At 37.2% G+C, this 23,384-nt stretch overlaps 1 protein-coding gene and 1 long non-coding RNA gene across 9 annotated transcripts in view; one reads left to right on the forward strand and one right to left on the reverse strand.

Moving 5' to 3' along the window:
• GRM5 (glutamate metabotropic receptor 5) overlaps positions 1-23,384 on the forward strand; it is a 531,751-nt gene that overhangs the window by 393,636 nt on the left and 114,731 nt on the right. The gene's annotated exons all lie outside the window — the stretch shown is intronic.
• The window catches only part of LOC132370505 (uncharacterized), a 370,395-nt gene that overhangs the window by 59,437 nt on the left and 287,574 nt on the right, over positions 1-23,384 (reverse strand). For all 4 annotated transcript variants that reach the window (XR_009504594.1, XR_009504593.1, XR_009504596.1 and 1 more), the window contains one exon: positions 21,639-21,737. This is a non-coding gene — a long non-coding RNA (uncharacterized LOC132370505). The remainder of the gene's footprint in view (positions 1-21,638; positions 21,738-23,384) is intronic.

The following is a 23,384-nucleotide window of genomic DNA, read 5'->3' on the forward strand; positions in this document are numbered from 1 at the left end:
CTAGGAGGTGGGTCAAAAAGGATCTTGCTGTGATTTATGTCAAAGAGTGTTCTACCTATGTTTTCCTCTAAGAGTTTTATAGTGTCTGGCCTTACATTTAGGTCTTTAATCCATTTTGAGTTTATTTTTGTGTATGGTGTTAGGGAATGTTCTAATTTCATTCTTTTACATGTAGCAGTCCAGTTTTCCCAGCACCATTTATTGAAGAGGCTGTCTTTTCTCCATTGTATATTCTTGCCTCCTTTATCAAAAATAATGTGACCATATGTGCATGGGTTTATCTCTGGGCTTTCTATCCTGTTCCATTGATCTGTATTTCTGTTTTTGTGCCAGTACCATACTGTCTTGATTACTGTGCAATAAATGCTGGAGAGGGTGTGGAGAAAAGGAAACCCTCTTGCACTGTTGGTGGGAATGTAAATTGATACAGCCACTATGGAGAACAGTATGGAGGTTCCTTAAAAAACTAAAAATAGAACTACCATATGACCCAGCAATCCCACTACTGGGCATATACCCTGAGAAAACCATAATTCAAAAAGAGTCATGGACCACAATGTTCATTGAAGCTCTATTTACAATAGCCAGGACATGGAAGCAACCTAAGTGTCCATCAACAGATGAATGGATAAAGAAGATGTGGTACATATATACAATGGAATATTACTTAGCCATAAAAAGAAATGAAATTGAGTTATTTGTAGTGAGGTGGATGGACCTAGAGTCTGTCATACAGAGTGAAGTAAGTCAGAAAGAGAAAAATAAATACCGTATGCTAACACATATATATGGAATTTAAGAAAAAAAAATGGTCATGAAGAACCTAGGGGCAGGACGGAAATAAAGACACAGACCTACTAGAGAATGGACTTGAGGACACGGGGAGGGGAAGGGTAAGCTGGGACAAAGTGAGAGAGTGGCATGGACATATATACACTACCAAATGTAAAACCGATAGCTAGTGGGAAGCAGCCGCATAGCACAGGGAGATCAGCTTGGTGCTTTGTGACCACCTAGGGGGGTGGGATAGGGAGGGTGGGACGGAGGGAGATGCAAGAGGGAAGAGATATGGGGATATATGTATATGTATAGCTGATTCACTTTGTTATAAAGCAGAAACTAACATACCATTGTAAAGCAATTATACTCCAATGAAGATGTTAAAAATAATAATAATATGAACAAAACACTTGGAAGACAAGTGCTTAGGTACAACCTACAAAATAAAATCAGTTATTTGTGAAGTATTGCCATGCATCTACACACGTCTTAAATAAATCTATTTTGTATTCTGCAATAAAGTCTTTTTAATTTTGTTAAAAAAAAAATCTGGATGGAAAACCAATGTGACTAATAACAGCACAGTGTTAATGGCAAAACCACTAATACTACCTTAGTATAATTTTCCAAGTACAGTTTATTTTTCTTTAGACTAATGATTTATTGTAACACCTGGACAGCAGTCTTTCATATAGCCTCTTCCAATTTCTCACTAAAGTACTGATGAATACATCAATAACAAAAACAATAATCTTAACTAAGAACATCAGCCATCAGAATGCCAGTGCCTGGAGGACTTCCACTAAATAGCTATAACTCCTGTGAAATCAGATGTTGGTGCAAATGGCTAACTATTGAGAAAAAATGTTGGTGGAGCCTCATGTCACAACGTGTATACATGTGAATACACACACACTCATATACATACACACACACTCTGATGAGTAAAACAGTTAAGTGTGAAAAAGAAAACTACAGACAAAAGAAGCTACTGTAGGGGGATGAGGAAGGTTATACTCAGAAAACAAATGATAAAGCATATGAGATTGGGAATATTTGGTGGTTTTAATTAAATAAAAATTTTAAAGTCCTTGTGTTAAAAAGGAAAAAAAGGCCAATATGACAGTCTAAATATTGATTTTCTTACAAGAAAAACTCATCCGACTTTAAAATATAAATATTAAAAAACAGATAAATGTACAATGGATATATTGTACTTTGTAGAACAATTAGAAATGAGTAATAAACATAAGAAAAAATTCACTCCCACTGTTAATCATAAAAATACAAATCTTCTTTTTTATCTTTCTATATTTTTGAAACATTCTAAAATGAGAAAAAGTTATTAGATATGAGTAATAAACATAAGAAAAAATTCACTCCCACTGTTAATCATAAAAATACAAATCTTCTTTTTATTTTTCTATATTTTTGAAACATTCTAAAATTAGGAAAAAGTTATTTCTTATCCAAAAAACAAAAGAAAAAATAACATTTTCAAATGATCATTTTAGGATGCTTTCCCCATCCCCCACACACACATTTTTAAGGAAGGCACTTTCCTTTATGTGTGTGTGGTGTGTGTGTGGTATGTTGTAGAATAATGTATATATAATGTACATAAAGCACACAAATCTTAAGTGAATTTAACCTTTATACATTTTTACATATATATATATACATCTCTGTAACTACCATCCAAAGCAACAATATCAGAACGTTCTCTCACACCCCATCCCAATCAATATCATGCTCCATTAACATAAATTTTTTCAACGCCCATCAGTTTTGCCTACCCTGTACATCATATAAATGGAATCTTACAGTATTTGCTTTTTGTGTCTGGCCTTTTCCCCTCAAAATAGTGTTGTGGGATTCATCCCCATTGTTATGTGTATCAGTAGTTTATTCTTTATTGTTGTGTAGTGTTCCTTTGTATGAATACACCAGAATTTATCTATCAGTTCTCCTATAGATGGAAATTTGGATTATTCACAGTTTTAAGTATTATAAATAAAGCTTTTATGAACACTCTTGTACATATCATCTGGCAAACATATATCCTAATTCCTGTTAGATGTGTACCTGGTAATGGAATTGCGAGGTCATAAGCTAAGCATATATTTAGCTTTCATAGATGTTGCCAAGCAGTTTTCCTAACTAACTGAACTAACAAACTTCCACTGAAATGCATGAGAGTTCAAGTTGCTGTGCACCCTTGACAACAGTTGGTATTATCTCTTTTACTTTAAACATTCTGTCAGTGTTGGGTTATCATATTGTGATTTTGATTGGCTTTTCCATCATACATTATGAAGCTAAGTTCCTTTTCAAATGCTTATTGGAAATTTGGGCATCCTCTTTCGTAAAGTATCTGTTCCAGTCTTTAGCACATTTGATTACTTTTTAATATCTATTTTAAGAGTTCCTCATATACTATGGATATGAATTTTTTATTAGATATATGTATCATGAAAATCACCCAATTGGGAGTGTAGCTTATTACTATTTCCTATTTCTCTCATTTGCTACTTGTTTTTTTTGCTACTTGTTATTTGTCCAATTTATTCTTTATTTTTGAAATATCTATCTATCTATTTATCTATTTGCCTGCGCCAGGTCTTTAGCTGCGGCACGCGGGATCTTCGTTGCTGCATGCAGAATCGTCACTGCGGCATGCAGGATCTTTTAGTTGCGGCATGCGGAATCTAGTTCCCTGACCAGGGATCCAACCCAGGTCCCCTGCATTGTGAGCGTGGAGTGTTAACCACTGGACCACCAGGGAAATCCCTATTCTTTAATTTTTTAATTCTTCCTTCCTATTGTCTTCTTCTGGATTAATCAATATTTTTTATTATCTTATGTTGTCACCTCTATGAACATTTTTGTTTCATCTCAGTATAATCCATTTAGAGTTTTCAATAAAAATTCCTAAATGAATCCTTAATTTAATACAAACTATTTTAAGTTGGCTCTTGTTTATATTCAAGAATCTTACAAATATTTAAGTCTATTTATCCCCTTTCACTGTTTTTTGCTATTTCCATATAATTTACTTTTATATGTACTATATATACTACTTTGTTATGATTTATTTGATTTGTTATAATTGTTGCTCTGAATGGTCAATAGTCTTATATTTACCCACGCTAGTGTTCTTCATTCCTTCTGCTACTTCCTTGCTTTCATCTCTGATTCTTTCAAGCTGAAGAATTTCCTTTAGTGTTTCTTATAATGTAGGCTACTGCCAACAAATTATATCAGCTTTTTTTCTCAGAATATTTTTATTTTCCCTTTATTTATTTTTTCAGTTTTATTGAGATATAATTGACATACAGCACTGCATAAGTTTAAGGTGTACAACATAATGATTTGAATATCATACATCATGAAATGGTTACCGCAATAGCTTAGCGAACATCCATCAGGTCACACAGATACAACATTAAAGAAATAGAAAAAAAATTTTTTTCTTTGTGATGAGAACTCTTAGGATTTACTCTCTCAGCAACTTTCATTTATAATGTACAGCAGTGCTAATTATATTTATCATGTTGTACATTACATCCCTAGTACTTATTTATCTTACAACTGGAAGTTTGTACCTTTTGACCACGTTCATCTTAACCCCTCTCCTCCCTCCTCCCACCTCTGGTAGCCACAAATATGATCTCTTTTTCTATGAGTTTGTTTGTTTTGAAGCATAATTGACCTATAACACTATGTTAGTTCCTGGCACATAACATAGTGATTTGATATTTCTATACATTTTGAAATGTATTGTTTTTGAAGGATATATTTACTGAGTATAGCATTCTATATTGGCAGGTTTTCTTTTGTTTTGTTTTGTTTTTTAAGTTTTGTTGAGTTTATTATGATGAGCTTTATAATTTATTTATTTATTTTTTGGCTGTGTCGGGTCTTAGTTGTGGCACGCGGGATCTTTTGTTGTGGCACGCAGGCTGTTCGTTGCAGTGTGTGGGCTTCTCTCTAGTTGTGGCACACATGCTCCAGAGCACGCACGCTCCAGAGCACATGGTTGTGGTGTGTGGGCTTAGTTGCCCCGCGGCATGTGGGATCTTAGTTCCCTGACCAGGGATCAAACTGGCGTCCCCTGCATTGCAAGACGGATTCTCAACCACTGGACCACCAGGGTAGTCCCTGGCAGGTTTTCTTTTGTTTAGTTTTTTTCTCAGTTTTTTTTTTCCTTTAAAAACAACATTCCATTTGTTTTCCTGAAATCCATGATTTCATTGAGAAGTTAGCCGTAATTCTTAATGTTGTCCCACTGTTGGCAATATGTCTTTTTTTTCCTAGGCTTTTAAGATAGCTTTTTTTTTTTAAGTTTTTGTTGACAATGATGAAAGTAGGTGTGATTTCCACTGCATATTTCTTTTATAGGGTTTCCAGAGCTTCTTAAAACTGTGGATTAAAGACTTGGATCTGTGTTGAAAAATTTCCAGACGTTATTTCCCGAAACAGCCCTTCTGCCACATTTCTCTCTCTGCTCCTTCCAGTACCCAGTTACACCTGTGTTACATCATTTGACTATGTCTCACATGTGATGTTTTCTCTAGGCTCACTTTCTTTCTTTCTTTTCTTTTCTTTCTTTTTCTTTCTTTCTTTTCTTTCTTTCCTTCTTTCATATCTCTCTTTCTCTCTGTGCTTCAGTTTGACTTTTTTCTACTATTCTTTCTTCAATCTCACTAATTGTATCTTCTCCTATGTCCAGTCTGCTGTTAACCATAATAAAAAGTTCTTAATTTCAGATATGGCATTTTACAATCCTAGAATGCCTATTTAATTCTTTTTATAGTTTGCAATTTTCTGTTGAAGTTCTCCTTCTCATCCATTTATTCAACACTTCACTTGCTTGAAAATATTGATTATAGTTATTTTAAGGTCCTTTTTTTCAAATTCTAACACCCAAGATCTTCCATCAGTCTACTTCTATTGACTTATTTTTCTTAGTTACTAGTCACATTTTATGCTTCTTGACACATATGCAATATGTTTTCTTTTATGCCAGACACTGAGTATAATGTAACCATAAAGACTGAATTTTATATTTTTTCCCCCAGTGATGGTTTGCCTCTTCCAGATTCAAAGCAAATGAGATGGGGTAGGTTGCAGCAGAAGGCGGAAGCAGTCAATCTCTGGTTAAGAATATCTTTACAGGACAATTGGCATGGAATTTTAATTGGGAGTCTTGGCTAGTATATCCCCTGCCCTGGATTACTGACTCGATCAGATTTTTACATTTTTGAGTTTTGCCCTCTAGCCTCTTGCACCATACTGTTTCTAAATTGGGCATGAGAAAAAAAACTAATTGACTAATCAAAGTTTGAGCAGTTTTCACTCCTCAAGTGGTGCTTTTCTGACAAATATTACAAAACAATGGGAGACTTCAGTCTTCTTCAAAATCATGAGCCTCTCATGAAGCTTCCAGAATCAGGAAGTGAAGCATGAGGCCAAATGGCTATCATACATTTAGGGCTCCTGGAGTTTACAAACTGACATACCAGATCATTTCAATAGCCAAACGTTTTTCCGGTTTCTCTTTTTTCCAGCAGTGTCATATACTAGGTGGAATTACATCTCCCCCTCCCCCAGCCCCAATGCATATCCTTTCCCAGAACCTCAGAATGTGACTTCATTTAGAAATAGTGTCATTGCAGATGTAATTAGTTAAGATGAGGACATACCGAAGTTGGATGGGCTCGTAATCCAATATGACAGGTGTTTTTATAAAAAGAGGAGAAGGGACACAAAGACAGAGAGACACACAGGGAAAATGGCATGGGAAGGCACAGCAGGAGCTTGAGTGATGCAGCAGAAAGCCAAGGAATGCCAACGATTAACAGCCACCACCAGAAGCTAGACAAGGCAAGGAAGACTCTACCCAGCGTCTCAGGTGGAGTATGGCCGCGCTGACAACTTGATTTCGAACTTTTAGCATCCAGAACCGGGAGAGAATAAATTTCTGTTGTTTTAAGCCATCTAGTTTGTGGTACTTTGTTATGGCAGCCCTAGGAAACTAATGTCCCTTCATCTAGACCAAGCTGGATCGTCAGCCTGGGTCCCTAATCTGCAGATACTCTCAGACAATAAAGCAACTGGTGATACCTGTCCACTTCTGCAAGTTTCCTCTCTGTTAGTTGATTTTGTCTTTGTTGCTTCCACACATCTTCATTGCCTTTAAATTTTTTGGTTTTTGCATTTCTTTGACGTTTTAAAGTTATGCAGTAAAAGAATTTTCATTTGCTTTCTTCTCCATTCTAACACCAGAAGTTCCTCCTTTACTCTTTATTCTTAATTGCCACAACCGTGCAATCCCAATTTTGATGTAGAGATAAAGCCTGCAATTTATAATGCCTAAAATGTTTATACTTTTGTTAATTTCTGTTTTATTTTTAAGCATTTAAAAACTTAAATCAAAATACAACTATATCCCTTAAGTGTTTTAACTATGTGGTATTGTTTGAACACAGATTTTATCTACTATTAACAGTGAGCCTGATTTCAGTAAATTTTACTTGAAATGCACAATTATTTTAGACTTACAGGATAAATTAATGAATAATAATAAAAGTATTAAGAGTATAATTTAATTATTCTAATTGTTCATTTAAATAACCCAGTAATAAAAGCTACAGAGAATTGAAATAAAACTATCTTCTAGTAACTGTATGCTATTCTATTTTGGAACCAATTTAAGGACCCATTTCCTTTACAGTTATACTCTGTCACCCATTGACATTCATTTACCATCTCTTTTCTATGATTTCTCTCTGTCACCTCCAGTAACTTCTAGAGGTGTCATTTATGACATTAACACACAATTATTCTCACCTCCATGTCCTGAGGGCACCTCAAACTTATATATCTAAAACTAACCTCATTATAACTGCTCCAACCACAGCCCCAAACTTTGAGTTCCTTCTTTTTTGCATCTCCAGTTTAAGTAAATGATACACTCATCCACCCTGTCGCCCAAGATGTGGGACTAAGGGATCCTCTTGTGTCCCCTTCTCTCATCCTCACAGCCAACTGGTGACCAAATACTGTTAATTCTACTGTTTGAACATCTTCCACATCTGTTCCCTCCTTTACATTGCTGCCTGAATTCAAATCTTTATACTACTGCTGTGGTTTATATCATCATCTCTTTACCTCAGGTATTAAAATAATCTCCATATTGAATCTTCTTTTTGACACTGGCTTCTTCCTGCTCCATTTTATGCTAAAAACTAGTCCCTAAACTGTCCATCTAAAGAACAGGTCTCATCATGTTACTCACATTCTTAAAGATCTTCTTTGGTTCTCCAGTGTCTACAAAAAGGAATCCCAACTCCTTTGCTCCAGTCAAAACTCTTCAAATTCATCATTTACATTTTTCAAATCTCATCTTTTATTTCTTAAACCCATGGAATCTATGCTCCAGCCACTTCCTGATTGTGCTCTTCCATTTTTAAGTGGCATGCCCACTTAAGTCCCTGTGCTTTTGCACATGCTAAGTCTTGCTCAGTGAAAAGCCTACCTCAAGCTATTTGTCAGTTCCACCGAGCTCACATTCTCCTGGTTTCAGCTGCCCATTTACTCCTCACTCCAGCTGCCCATTCTCAAAGAAACTCTGATTCCCTCACATTTCACCTCCTGTGCCTTTTGTCTTCTTTTTGTCACATACAATCCAGATACTGAACATAGATCTTCCACTTCCTTTAGCTTTATGCCACCAAGTAACCACTCACACAGGCATCTATGTGTGTGCCAAACTACTATCAACAAAATGAGGATGAGTTAAATGGGTTCAGAGCAACATAAAAGGACTTTGGCCCCGAGGGCATTTCTGGGGCTCTAATAATGTTCTATTGCTTGAGCCAGGATGTATTTGTTTTGAGAAAAATTAATGTATGGTTATGATTTTTACCCTTTTCTGTGTTAATGTTTTAATTTAATAAGAGTTTACCTTAACCACCCCCCCATCCAGATAAAAGTCCTCAGGCCACTATATCCAGTCTAACATTTCTTCCGGTCCACATTTTACCACAGTACTCACTCCCACTCCCTCACCAGCTTTCTGCCACCATGTTGACTGATTTTTCTCCCTTTCTCTCTCTGTAATCCTTACTTCCTTTCTTCTCAATATTTCGACACACCAAAATAAATAAGTTCCTTTGCCCCACAGAAGGCCATTTACTCCAGAGAAAAAAAAACAATGCCATCCCCATAGGGGATAAAGCAGCTACAGCAATGTAATTTTTTCCATGGTATTACACCAACATACAAACAGAAATTTCACATTGTTACACCAGCATGTAAACATGTTATGTTCCTCTTTCTCCATCAAATTATAAAGTTCTAGAGAAGAGAAAATGTCTTACTCATCTCTGCTTTCCAAATTCCTAGCACAATGCCTTGTATATGGCAAGTATTTGATAAATATTGCTAAAGAAATGTGACTTTATTTCTCGTAGACCTAGGTAGGGTTACAATGGCTATAGAACCTAGAACAGTGGTTCCCATCTGTGGGCTGCAAGTCCCAGGGGTCACTGTTGATCTGTTGACTGGGTCTAGAATTCGTAGGTGGTTGAGCACTGTCAGTAGACCGAACTTTGTCTTGCATATCCTTGTGTGAACATGTGTGTGTTTATACACACATGCACCTTATTTTTATGCACAAGCTGTTGCAGTTAACAAATTATAAATTAATTTTTAAATTACTGAAATCATAGTAATTTCTTTCTACTATGTGTTTTCTACAACAAAAGATACTAAAAGTACAAATAACATTTATGGAGTGCCTGGAATATTTTGACATGAAAACAATTTCCTTTATTTAAAAAGGCTGGTTCCACTAGCGTGGCGGTGTTTCTTTGCCCTTTCTGTTACAGTAAGTTTCCAGATGGAGGTGTCCACATTTTCTCTAATAAAAATGTCTCATTAGGGATTTGAGGTGGGTTAGTTACAGGTTACCTTCTTATGCATCAGAATTTTTTTCCTGCCATCTTGCTTGCTTTCAAAATGCTTTTTAGTAGTTTAGCCATTACTCAAAACACTTCAGCATCTCTCAGTATGAAAACATGGCTGGAAAAGCCAAAACAGTGCATTGAGAGGAAAGAATTGTCTGGTAAGAGTAGCTGGACTATAGGAAAGCTCTGACAAGGGCTAAACAAAATAAACTGTCACAGCTACCCCCAAATTAGAGGTTTCTTGTCATAATGTACACCAACCTGTTGAAAAAGGACAAATTTTGTAGTAAAAAAATTTAAGTATCTTTCTTTAATCTAGCGTCTCCTTTTCTTTGTTTGTTTTCCTATGTATGAACTCATCTTTTTATGTAATGCTGATTAGCACATACTTCAGGAAAGACTACACAAGAACAATATTAATAACCATACATTTAAGAAGAAATTTCATCACGTTATATTAGTGTATATGGTGAAAACTGCTGAACAGAAGCCCCTGTCTTTCTATTAGCCAAAGAATTAAGTTAGAATTTGACATGACAGTTTTGGCTTAATATAATTCTTGGATTTTTTACACTTTGATACTTCTCATTGCGAGGGGAAATAAAAATTTCTCTATCTTGGAGTCTGCTTTAAGGAAATGGAACATAGAGCCAGATCAAGGCCTCAGATACTAACATATCAAAACTTTGAGAAACATAAGCTGTAACATTTCTTGTTTCAATTCCAGAGTTTAAGAAATGAGGGTAATTATCCATCCAAGTTAAGTGTTAGTGCATGTAATTTTCCATGATGAAACTCCACCATCAAAAAGTACTCAAAGAGGGCTTCCCTGGTGGCACAGTGGTTAAGAATCCACCTGCCAATGCAGGGGACACGGGTTCGAGCCCTGGTCCGGGAACATCCCACATGCTGCGGAGCAACTAAGCCCGTGCGCCACAACTACTGAGCCTGTGCTCTAGAGCCCACGAGCCACAACTACTGAGCCCATGTGCCACAACTACTGAAGCCCACATGCCTAGAGCCTATGCTCCACAACAAGATAAGCCACCACAATGAGAAGTCTGTGCACCGCAAAGAAGAGTAGCCCCCGCTCACCGCAACTGGAGAAAAAAAACCCGTGAGCAACAACGAAGACCCAATGCAGCCAAAAAAAAAAAAAAAAAAAAAATGTATTCAACGAAATCCCCAGAAGAAAGTCCCTTGAATTCGAAACTGCAAAGGCTTCCAAACTCTTAATACACTGGAACTGAAACCCAAGATGTATTAAAAATATTTAAAAGAAACCAAAGAGAGACCTGACAAGCTTGCTGAATCAGTCACTTGAGGCACTGGATTTAGACCCAGAAGATCTATATAAAAAAACTTAACCTGTAGCTGATACTAGGTCTCCATGAGTCTCAGTTTTCTCATGTGTGAGATGGGGATGATTATTAAAAACAACACCTAACTCACAGGACTCTAAAGAGGCTTAAATATGATGATGTATGGGAAGAAAATGCCTGCTTCCAACAAAGATGAAATAATAGATCCTGGATTTATTCTCCTGCTTGAAATAACAACAACAAAATAAGACAAAATATATAAAACAATAGTTTTCAAGACACTGGACATCAAGCAGTGAAGGAGAGTTATTCTTAAGAGACAAAAAATAAATGAGGTGAGCCCTCTGAGCTGAGAAGATGGAACTGTGAGTTCAGAGAGACCAAGGAAGCTAGAGTTCACAGAGCACAGGAACAAAGAGGAGAGAGCGGCATGAAAAGAGTACTCTGGGGATTTGCGGAGGCCCCCTCTTGAGTATTCAGCTGAGTGTTGATCACTACATGCATGGGAGGATAATACTTGAGACCCGGGAAAGAACCACCCCAAAGGATTAGAGAGAACAGCGCTCCTGGCACCCACATGGGACAACGAACAGTGTCTGTCCCCAGCAGTTAGACTGGAAAAATTTATAATTCTTTGGGCTAAAACAATACTTAGGGGAAACTGTATAGCATTAACTAGATATATTAGAAAAGAAAAATATTTCAACTCAATGACCACAGATCCACCTTAAGAAATTTGGAAAAGAAGAGCAAATTAAACTCAGAGTGAGTAGAAGAATGAAAGTAATAGATCAGAGTGAAAAATCAATGGAATCTAAAACAGAAACACAATAGAGCAAATCAATGGAACTAAAGCTTGGTTCTTTGAAAAGATCAATAAAATTGAAAAAATAGACTGATCAGGAAAAGAGAGAAAACACAAATTACCAACGTCAAAAATGAGAGAGGTAACGTCACTACAGGGTCTACAGATACGAAAAGGAAATGTTTTTTACAACAACTTTATCCAATAAATGTCAACTTAGATAAAACAGAGAAATTCCTTGAAATTCACAAACTATGTATGAGAGTTCACAGAAGACAGCCTGAATAGTCTTATATTCAGTAAAGAAACTAAATTTGTAGTTAAAAACTTTACCACGCACAAAAAAACCCTCTAGGCTATATGGTTTCACTGGTGAATTGCCACCAAATATTTAAGGAGGAACTGCTACAAATTCTACATAAACTCTACCAGAAAATTAGAGAGGCAAGAATACTTCCCAATTCAATTAATGAGGTCAGCATTACCTTGATACCAAAATCAGACCAAGATGATCACAAGAAAAAAAACTACAAACCGATATATTTCATAAACATTGGTATAAATATTCCAAACAAAACTTTAGCAAATCATATGCAACAAATGTAAAAAGTAAACTATATCATGACCAAGTAGGATTTATCCCCAAATGTAAGGTTGATTAAATATTCAAATATTGATAAATGTAATTAATTTTATGAAAAACCTACAAAATTGTTAAATGTGTCAGAACCTAATATTGATTTCTGATAAAATTCTCAGCAAACCAGGACTAGACAGAAACTTCCTCAAGCTAATAAGATTTTCCCCTATGATCAGGCAAAGAGATTAGCTCTTACCACCAGACATGCTACTCAATGAAATATACATCAACTAAAGAAATTAAAGGCACCCAGATTTGAAAAATAAAACTGTCTTTATTAACAAATTGCATGATTTCTTGCCTAGAAAATCCAATGGTGTCTGCAAAAAGTTCTAGTGAGTTATTAAGTTTGCATTATGCAAGATTAATACACAGAAGTTCTATACAATAACAGTAAACAGAAAGTGAAAGTAAATATTAGTACTACTTAGGGAGATTGGTTCAAGATGGTGGAGTAGACGGACGTGTTCTCACTCCCTCTTGCGAGAGCACCAGAATCACAACTAACTGCTGAACAATAATCAACAGGAAGACACTGGAACTCACCAAAAAAGATACCCCACATCCAAAGACAAAGGAGAAGCCACAATGAGATGGTAGGAGGGGTGCAATCACAATAAAATCAAATCCCATAACTGCTGGATGGGTGACTCACAAACTGGAGAACACTTATACCACAGAAGTCCACCCACTGGAGTGAAGGTTCTGAGCCCCATGTCAGGCTTCCCAACCTGGGGGTCCAGCAACGGGAGGAGAAATTCCTAGAGAATCAGACTTTGAAGGCTAGCAGGATTTGATTGCTGGACTTCGACAGGACTGAGGGAAACAGAGACTCCACTCTTGGAGGGCACACACAAAGTAGTGTGTGGATCAGGAGCCAGGGAAAGGAGCAGTGACCCCATAGAATACTGAACCAGACCTACCTGCTAGTGTTGGAGGGTCTCCTGCAGAGGCAGGGGGTGGCTGTGTCTCACTGTGATGACAAGGACACTGGCAGCAGCAGTTCTGGGAAGTACTCCTTGGCGTAAGCCCTCCCAGAGTCTGCCATTAGCCCCACCAAAGAGCCCGGGTAGGCTCCAGTGTTGGGGCGCCTCAGGCCAAACAACCAACAGGGAGGGAACCCAGCCCCACCCATCAGCAGACAAGCAGATTAAAGTTTTACTGAGCTCTGCCCACCAGAGCAACAGCCAGCTCTACCCACCACCAGTCCCTCCCATCAGGAAACTTGCACAAGCCTCTTAGATAGCCTCATCTAACAGAGGGCAGACAGCAGAAGCAAGAAGTACTACAATCCTGCAGCCTGTGGAACAAAAACCACATTTACAGAAAGATAGACAATATGAAAAGGCAGAGTGCTATGTACCAGATGAAGGAACAAGATAAAACCCCAGAAAAACAACTAAATGAAGTGGAGATAGGCAACCTTCCAGAAAAAGAATTCAGAATAATGATAGTGAAGATGATACAGGACCTTGGAAAAAGAATGGAGGCAAAGATTGAGAAGATGCAAGTAATGTTTAACAAAGACCTAGAAGAATTAAAGAACAAACAAACAGAGATAAACAATAAAATAACTGAAAGGAAAAATACAGTAGAAGGAATCAATAGCAGAATAACTGAGGCAGAAGAACAGATAAATGACCTGGAAGACAGAATAGTGGAATTCACTGCTAGAGAACAGATTAAAGAAAAAAGAATGAAAAGAAACGAAGACAGCCTAAGAGACCTCTGGGACAACATTAAGCACAAAACCATTCGCATTATAGGGGTCCCAGAAGGAGAAGAGAGAGAGAAAGGATCCGAGAAAATATTTGAAGAGATTATAGTCGAAAACTTCCCTAACATGGGAAAGGAAATAGCCACCCAAGTCCAGGAAGCACAGAGAGTCCCATACAGTATAAATCCAAGGAGAAACACGCTGAGACACATAGTAATCAAATTGGCAAAACTTAAAGACAAAGAAAAATTATTGAAAGCAGCAAGGGAAAAACGACAAATAACATACAAGGGAACTCCCATAAGGTTAACAGCTGATTTCTCAGCAGAAACTCTACAAGCCAGAAGGGAGTGGCATGACATATTTAAAGTGATGAAAGGGAAGAATCTACAACCAGAATTACTCTACCCGGCAAGGATCTCATTCAGACTCGATGGAGAAATCAAATGCTTTACAGAGAAGCAAAAGTTAAGAGAATTCAGCACCACCAAACCAGCTCTACAACAAATGCTAAAGGAACTTCTCTAAGTGGGAAACACAAGAGAAGAAAAGGACCTACAAAAACAAACCCAAAACAATTAAGAAAATGGTAACAGGAACATATAGATGGATAATTACCTTAAACGTGAATGGACTAAATGCTCCAACCAAAAGACACAGGCTCACTGAATGGATACAAAAACAAGACCCATATATATGCTGTCTACAAGAGACCCACTTCAGACCTAGGGACACATACAGACTGAAAGTGAGGGGATGGTAAAAGATATTCCATGCAAATGGAAATCAAAAGAAAGCTGGAGTAGCAACACTCATATCAGATAAAATAGACTTTAAAATAAAGAATGTTACAAGAGACAAGGAAGGACACTACATAATATTCAAGGGATCAATCCAAGAAGAAGATACAACAATTATGAATATCTATGCACCCAATATAGGAGCACCTCAATACATAAGGCAACTGCTAACAGCTATAAAAGGAAATCAACAGTAACACAATAATAGCGGGGGACTTTAACACCTCACTTACACCAATGGACAGATCATCCAAACAGAAAATTAATAAGGAAACACAAGCTTTAAATGACACAATAGACCAGATTGATTTAGTTGATATTTATAGAACATTCCATCCATAAACAGCAGATTACACTTTCTTCTCAAGTGCGCACGGAACATTCTCCAGGATAGATCACATCTTGGGTCACAAATCAAGCCTCAGTAAATTTAAGAAAATTGAAATAATATCAAGCATCTTTTCTGACCACAATGCTATGAGATTAGAAATCAATTACAGGGAAAAACATGTAAAAAACACAAAACACATGGAGGCTAAACAATACGTTACTAAAAAACCAAGAGATCACTGAAGAAATCAAAAAATACCTAGAGACAAATGACAATGAAAACACGATTATCCAAAACCTATGGGATGCAGCAAAAGCAGTTCTAAGAGGGAAGTTTATAGCTATACAAGGCTACCTCAAGAAACAAGAAAAATCTCAAATAAACAATCTAACCCTACACCTAAAGGAACTAGAGAAAGAAGAACAAACACAACCCAGAGTTAGCAGAGGGAAAGAAATCATAAAGATCAGAGCAGAAATAAATGAAACAGAAACAAAACAGTAGCAAAGATCAATAAAACTAAAAGCTGGTTCTTTGAGAAGATAAACAAAATTGATAAACCATTAGCCAGACTCATCAAGAAAAAGAGGGAGAGGACTCAAATCAATTAAATTAGAAATGAAAAAGGAGAAGTTACAACAGACACCGCAAAAATACAAAGCATCCTAGGAGACTACTACAAGCAAATCTATGCAAATAAAATGGACAACTTGGAAGAAATGGACAAATTCTTAGAAAGGTATAACCTTCCATGACTGAACCAGGACGAAATAGAAAATATGAACAGACCAATCACAAGTAATGAAATTGAAACTGTGATTAAAAATCTTCCAACAAACAAAAGTCCAGGACCAGATGGCTTCACAGGTAAATTCTATCAAACATTCAGAGAAGAGCTAACACCCATCCTTCTCAAACTGTTCCAAAAACTTGCAGAGGAAGGAATACTCCCAAACTCATTCTATGAGGCCACCATCATCCTGATACCAAAACCAGACAAAGATACTACAAAAGAAGAAAGTTACAGACCAATATCACTGATGAATATAGATACAAAAATCCTCAACAAAATACTAGCAAACAGAATCCAACAACACATTAAAAGGATCATACACCCTGATCAAGTGGGATTTATCCCAGGGAGGCAAGGATTCTTCAATAAACGCAAATCAATCAATGTGATACACCATATTAACACACTGAAGGATAAAAACCATATGATCATCTCAATGGATGCAGAAAAAGCTTTTGACAAAATTCAACACCCATTTATGATCAAAACTCTCCAGAAAGTGGGCACAGAGGGAACCTACCTGAACATAATAAAGGCCATATACAATAAACCCACAGCAAATATCATTCTCAATGGTGAAAAACTGAAAGCATTTCCTCTAAGATCTGGAACAAGACAAGGATGTCCACTCTCAACACTGTTATTCAACATAGTTTTGGAAGTCCTAGCCACAGCAATCCGAGAAGAAAAAGAAATAAAAGGAATACAAATTGGAAAAGAAGAAGTATTGTCACTGTTTGCAGATGACATGATACTATACATAGAGAATCCTAAAGATGCCACCGGAAAACGACTAGAGCTAATCAATGAATTTGGTAAAGTTGCAGGATACAAAATTAATGCACAGAAATATCTTGCATTCCTATACACTAATGATGAAAAATCTGAAAGAGAAATTAAGGAAACACTCCCATTTGCCATTGCAACAAAAAGAATAAAATACCCAGGAATAAACCTACCTAGGGAGACAAAAGACCTGTATGCAGAAAACTATAAGACACTGATGAAAGAAATTAAAGATGATACAAACAGATGGAGAGACATACCATGTTCTTGGATTGGAAGAATCAATATTGCAAAAATGACTATATTACCCAAAGCAATCTACAGATTCAGTGCAATCCCTATCAAATTACCAATGGCATTTTTCACAGAACTAGAATAAAAAATCTTAAAATTTGTATGGAGACACAAAAACCCCGAATAGCCAAAGCAGTCTTGAGGGAAAATAACAGAGCTGGAGGAATCAGACTCCCTGACTTCAGAGTATACTACAAAGCTACAGTAATCAAGACAATATGGTACTGGCACAAAAACAGAAACATAGATCAATGGAAGAGGATAGAAAGCCCAGAGATAAACACACGCACCCATGGTCAACTAATCTACGACAAAGGAGGCAAGGATATGCAATGGAGAAAAGAGAGTCTCTTCATTAAGTGGTGCTGGGAAAACTGGACAGCTACATGTAAAAGAATGAAATTAGAACACTCCCTAACACCATACACAAAAATAAACTCAAAATGGATTACAGACCTAAATGTAAGACCGGATACTATAAAACTCTTAGAGGAAAACATAGGAAGAACACTCTTTAACATAAATCACAGCAAGATCTTTTTTGGTCCACCTCCTAGAGTAATGGAAATAAAAACAAAAATAAACAATTGGGACCTAACGAAACTTAAACGCTTTTGCAAAGCAAAGGAAACTACAAACAAGACAAAAAGACAACCCTCAGAATGGGAGAAAATATTTGCGAACAAATCAACAGACAAAGGATTAATCTCCAAAATATATAAACAGCTCACACAGCTCAATATTAAAAGAACAAACACCCCAATCCAAAAATGGGCATAAGACCTAAGTAGACATTTCTCCAAAGAAGACATACAGATGGCAAGAAGCACATGAAAAGCTACTCAACATCACTAATTATTAGAGAAATGCAAATCAAAACTACAATGAGGTATCACCTCACACCAGTTAGAATGGGCATTATCAGAAAATCTACAAACAACAAATGCTGGAGAGGGTGTGGAGAAAAGGGAACCCTCTTGCACTGTTGGTGGGAATGTAAATTGATACAGCCACTATGGAGAACAGTATGGAGGTTCCCTAAAAATTAAAAATAGAATTACCATATGACCCAGCAATCCCACTACAGGGCATATACCCAGAGAAAACCATAATTCAAAAAGAGTCATGGGGACTTCCCCCGCATTCCACTGGTTAAGGCTCTGCCTTCCAACGCAGGAGGCATGGGTTCGATCCCTGGTTGGGGAACTAAGATCCCACATGCCATGGGGTGCGGCCAAAAACTTAAAAAAAAACAAAAAAGAGTCATGTACCACAATGTTCATTGCAGCACTATTTACAATAGCCAGGTCAGGGATGCAACCTAAATGCCCACTGACAGACGAATGGATAAAGAAGATGTGGTACATACACACAATGGAATATTACTCAGCCATAAAAAGGAACGAAATTGGGTCATTTGTAGAGACGTGGATGAATCTAGATACTGTCATACAGAGTGAAGTAAGTCAGAAAGAGAAAAACAAATATCGTATATTAACGTATATATGTGGAACCTAGAAAAATGGTACAGATGAACCGGTTTGCAGGGCAGAAATTGAGACACAGATGTAGAGAACAAACGTATGGACACCAAGGGGGGAAAGCGGCGGCAGGGTGGGTGGTGGTATGATGAATTGGGAAATTGGGATTGACGTGTATACACTAATATGTATAAAATAGATAATAAGAACCTGCTGTATAAAAAAAATTTTTTTTAAGTTAGTACTATTTAAAATAATATTTAAAATGTGTAATACTGAGGGGTACATCTGGCAATAGACATGCAAATCTTTATTCTGAAAACTACAAAGCATCGCTCAGAAAATTGAAGATGACTTAAATAAATTTTTTTAAAAAGAGATACACTGTGTGTACATATCAGGAGACTCAATAACATTAAGATGTAAATTCTCCCAAATTGATCTATGGATTTGAAGAATTCCAATTAAAATCTTAGTAGCCTTTTTTAAACAGAAACTGACAAACTGATTAAATATATTTTATGGAAATGAAAAGGAACTAGAATACTGAAAACAACTCTCAGAAAAACAGAAGAAAGTTGGTAGATTAACACTACCTGACTTCAAGACTCAGTCTAAAAATAGAGTAATCAAAACGGTGTGGTAACAGCATAAAGATAGAAAAATAGATCAACACAACAGAATAGGGAATTCAGAAAAAGACCCACGTGTATATGGAAAACTGGTTTGACAAAGGTATACAAGCAATTCAGAGAAATGATGGCACTGGAAAATTTGGATGGCCATTAGTCCAATGGAATATTACTCAAATCAACAGAAAGCAGTAAACCATGGATACACCTAGCAATGTAGCAAATCTCAAAATAATTATGCTGAATGAAAGAAACCAGGAAAAGGAAGATAAACACTGGATGATTCAATTTCTATGAAACTTCAGAAAAATACAAAGTAATCTATGGTGACAGAACACAGATCAGTGATTGCCTGGGGATGGGAGGCATTAAGAAGTCCATGAGGAAAATCTTGGAGGTGATGGATACATTCATTACCTTGTTTGCTGTAATGATTTCACAAAAGGATACATAAATGAAAACTTACCAAGTTGCTCACTTTCAATATGTGTTCACTGTATGTCAATTTTATTTTAATAAAGCTTTTAAGAGGCATTTAAGTATATATATAGTATATAAATTATATAACAGTATATTATATCTTATACAACTTATATAATAATATATAATATTAGAATATGTATAAAATATATATTATATAAAAATATTTTTTAACAGATTTAGTCTCAGGCTTCAGAGAATTCTAGCAAATAACTGAATTCTTTCTCTCTTACATCTCTTGTAATTTTGATGCCCATAGTGAAATAGAAATTTATTTTATAGAAGGATTTTTTTCCTCTTGCTTTTAATCCCTAAGCTCATCCCTTTTGAGCTGCACAGTGCAGCATTCTCTCCTGGAGCTGACTCAGGAGGCTGTGCTGAGTAACGGACAGAAGAGCTTCGGAGTGAGGACCTGTGCTAAATTCAGCTCCACCACTCACTCACTCTGTAACCTTGGGCTAGTCACTTAGCCTTGCCTTCTTTATTTATACAATTTAGATAATACTTATGCTTTAGATTCATTATGAAGATAAAACAAGATGGTATATGTAAAGATTCTATAAAATGATCTCTAGAAATGTTCTATTGTACCTTATGCTTATCAAGTTATCACAATAGAGTGTGCTTTAGAAAATACTGGCATTTACATTATTGTGAAAAAGAAATGCACCATGGGGTATTAGTAAATATATCTTCCAATAATCTCATGGCTAGAAGTGATGATTAACAGCATATTATTAGAATACAACATAAAAAAAACACACAAATGTTTCCTCTGCCTCTTGGTGGCCCTAGTCTTCATATTAACATAGGTGTTTTAGTCTAGTATACCTGCCTTATAACCAATGCCATTCCCTGAGGCACTATATAGAGCTAATCTTAACTGTAATCTTATGGCTCGGTGTCAGATGCTATATAGAGTTTACCCACATCACCACAGCAACTGTGTGGGATGGCTGTCACCACAACCCACATGGTTAGCCTGGAGTTTTGACATTTCAGTAATTGCCAGTGTCACAACCTTTAAAAACTGTAGACAACTGCCACCCAGGCCATATGGCTACTAAATAAAGAAGCTATTGTCCCCTAAAGCTGTGATGGGCATTGAGGTGACAAAAGAGCTTCTGTCAAAGACATGGTCACTGAGAAAATGATGTGAAGAGCTTGACTATTAAAAGATGATGTGTATTAGCAAATTATCGTTGCACCCTTATAACATGCTGGGGTGGAAACCAGAGGAAGCACATGATTTGGTACTTGACTTCAGGGTATCAATATAAAAGAATAAAAGCTGTACTATTAAAACTAGATAACTTATTTATCTCTTCAGCAAATACTCACTAAATGCCTATTATGTGCCCCTCATTATTTTTTTTAGGTGCTGGAACTATAGCTGTAAACAAAACAGACAAAAATACCTGCCTTAATGGAGCTTACATTCCTGTTAGAGGAAGATAGAGTAAAACAAAATAAGTAAGTTACACTACATTAGATGATGATAATTGCTAAGAGAAAGATAAATTAAGGAAGCAGGATTTAGAACATTAGAGAGAGCATAATTTAAATAGGGTAGTCAGGGACTTCCCTGGTGGTCCAGTGGTAAAGAATCAGCCTTCCAATGTGGGCGAGGCAGGTTCGACCCCTGGTCAGGGGACTAAGATCCCAAATGCCACGGGGCAACTAAGCCTGCGCACCACAACTACTGAGCTCGCGCGCCTCAATGAGAGAGCCCACATGCCGCAAACTACAGAGCCCACGCACCCTGGAGCCTGCGCACCACGACTAGAGAGAGAAAACACGCTTACCACAACTAGAGAGAAGCCCACGTGCCACAACGAAGAGACCACGCTGCAATGAAAGATCCGGAACGCCTCAACGAAGACCCCACATGCCGCAACTAAGACCTGACGCAGCCAAAAAAAAGAAAAAGAAAATAAATAAATAAATATTTTAAAAATAAATAAATAGGGTAGTCAGGGACAATCTTACTGAGAAAGTGACTTGTGTAAATCTCAGGAGGAGATGAGGGCGTTACATGGGGGCAACAGGTAGACACAGGGGAAGATGATTCCAGGAGTAGGAAACCACAGGTACGAAGTCCAGAAAGGGTCATGAGCTGCCATATTTGAGAAAGTAGTTGGAAGGCCAGTATGGCTGGAGCAAAGTAAGTTCGAGAAAACTAGTAGATGATGGCAGAGGTTACAGAGGGTGAGATCTTGTAGAGTCTTATTGGCATTGCATTGACCGTGGCTTTTACTCTAGTGAAACATGAAACCATTAGAGGATTTGGGCAAAGGAAGGACTTGTACTGGCTTTTCTTTAAGATCACTTTGGCTGTCATGTTAAGAATAGATGGTAGGTGTGGGCAAAAAAGCAATCAAGGAGACAATTAGAAGGCTATCATGGGACTTCCCTGGTGGCACAGTCATTAAGAATCTGCCTGCCAGTGCAGGGGACACGGGTTCGATCCCTGGTCTGGGAAGATCCCACATGCCGTGGAGCAACTAAGCCCACGCACCACAACTACTGAAGCCCGTGCACCCAGAGCCCATGCTCTGCCACAAGAGAAGCCACCGCAATGAGAAGCCCATGCACGGCAAAGAAGAGTAGCCCCCGCTCGCCACAGCTAGAGAAAGCCCGCGCAGCCAAAAATAAATAAATTAAACAAAAAAAAAAAAAAAAAAGAAGGCTATCGCAGTAATAAGATGAGAAATGATGCCTTGGATCCGCACAGTAGCAGTGGAAGCAGTGGGTATTTTTAATTAGTGAAAGTCAAGCAGAGGGAACCTCCATTTACTGAGTTCTTCTCTATGCCAGGCCCTTGAACTGCAGGGAGATTCGAGTACAGTTCTATCATTTATTCTTCATATAATTCTATTGGGTAGTAGTAGCATAGCTATTTTGTTCAGTAGGAAACTAAAGCCTGGGGAGGTTCACTAGTTTTTCCAAGACAGGTTGCACCACAAGTACTGAATTCAGTCTGACTCCAGAGTCCACACCCTTCTTACTCTGCCACAAGGCCTCTCAGGTTTAAAGCACTGGGGGAAAGTGTGACTCAATTAGTAAGAGTCATGGTAGTCTATGGATAGGAGAAATCAGTGCAGATCAGGGTATCTAAGGATAACTGGAAGGGACAGCTTGGATGTGATATGGGTAAGTGGAGAGGAGGGGGTCAAGCCAAAAGAATAGCCTGAGCAAAAGAGAAGGCAGTGCTGGAGTAGAAGAGTCCGTTATGAAGAGGGCTTCTACTTGTTTAGGGACAATAATGAGTCATTAGAGGATGCATCTGTTTCCATGGTGACTCCCACTAAGCTGTTGCTTCCAAAATATTTACTGATTAATTCAAGGCTTCATGACTATCAGAGCAGTTATTAAATATGACCTCAGTGGAACATGATTTCTTTTCAAGAAATAAAGTATTGATACAAATTCAGGGCATTTATTAAACTCCTATTACAGCTTCTTTATTAAATTATCATTTTTTTGAACATCCATTAAGCAAGATCATGAGCTAGTTCAAGGGTTGTAAGAGAGGGTGCAAAGATTAGCTA

Source organism: Balaenoptera ricei, chromosome 8 (genome assembly GCF_028023285.1).
Source record: "Balaenoptera ricei isolate mBalRic1 chromosome 8, mBalRic1.hap2, whole genome shotgun sequence".
In the NCBI taxonomy this organism is placed as follows: domain Eukaryota; kingdom Metazoa; phylum Chordata; class Mammalia; order Artiodactyla; family Balaenopteridae; genus Balaenoptera; species Balaenoptera ricei.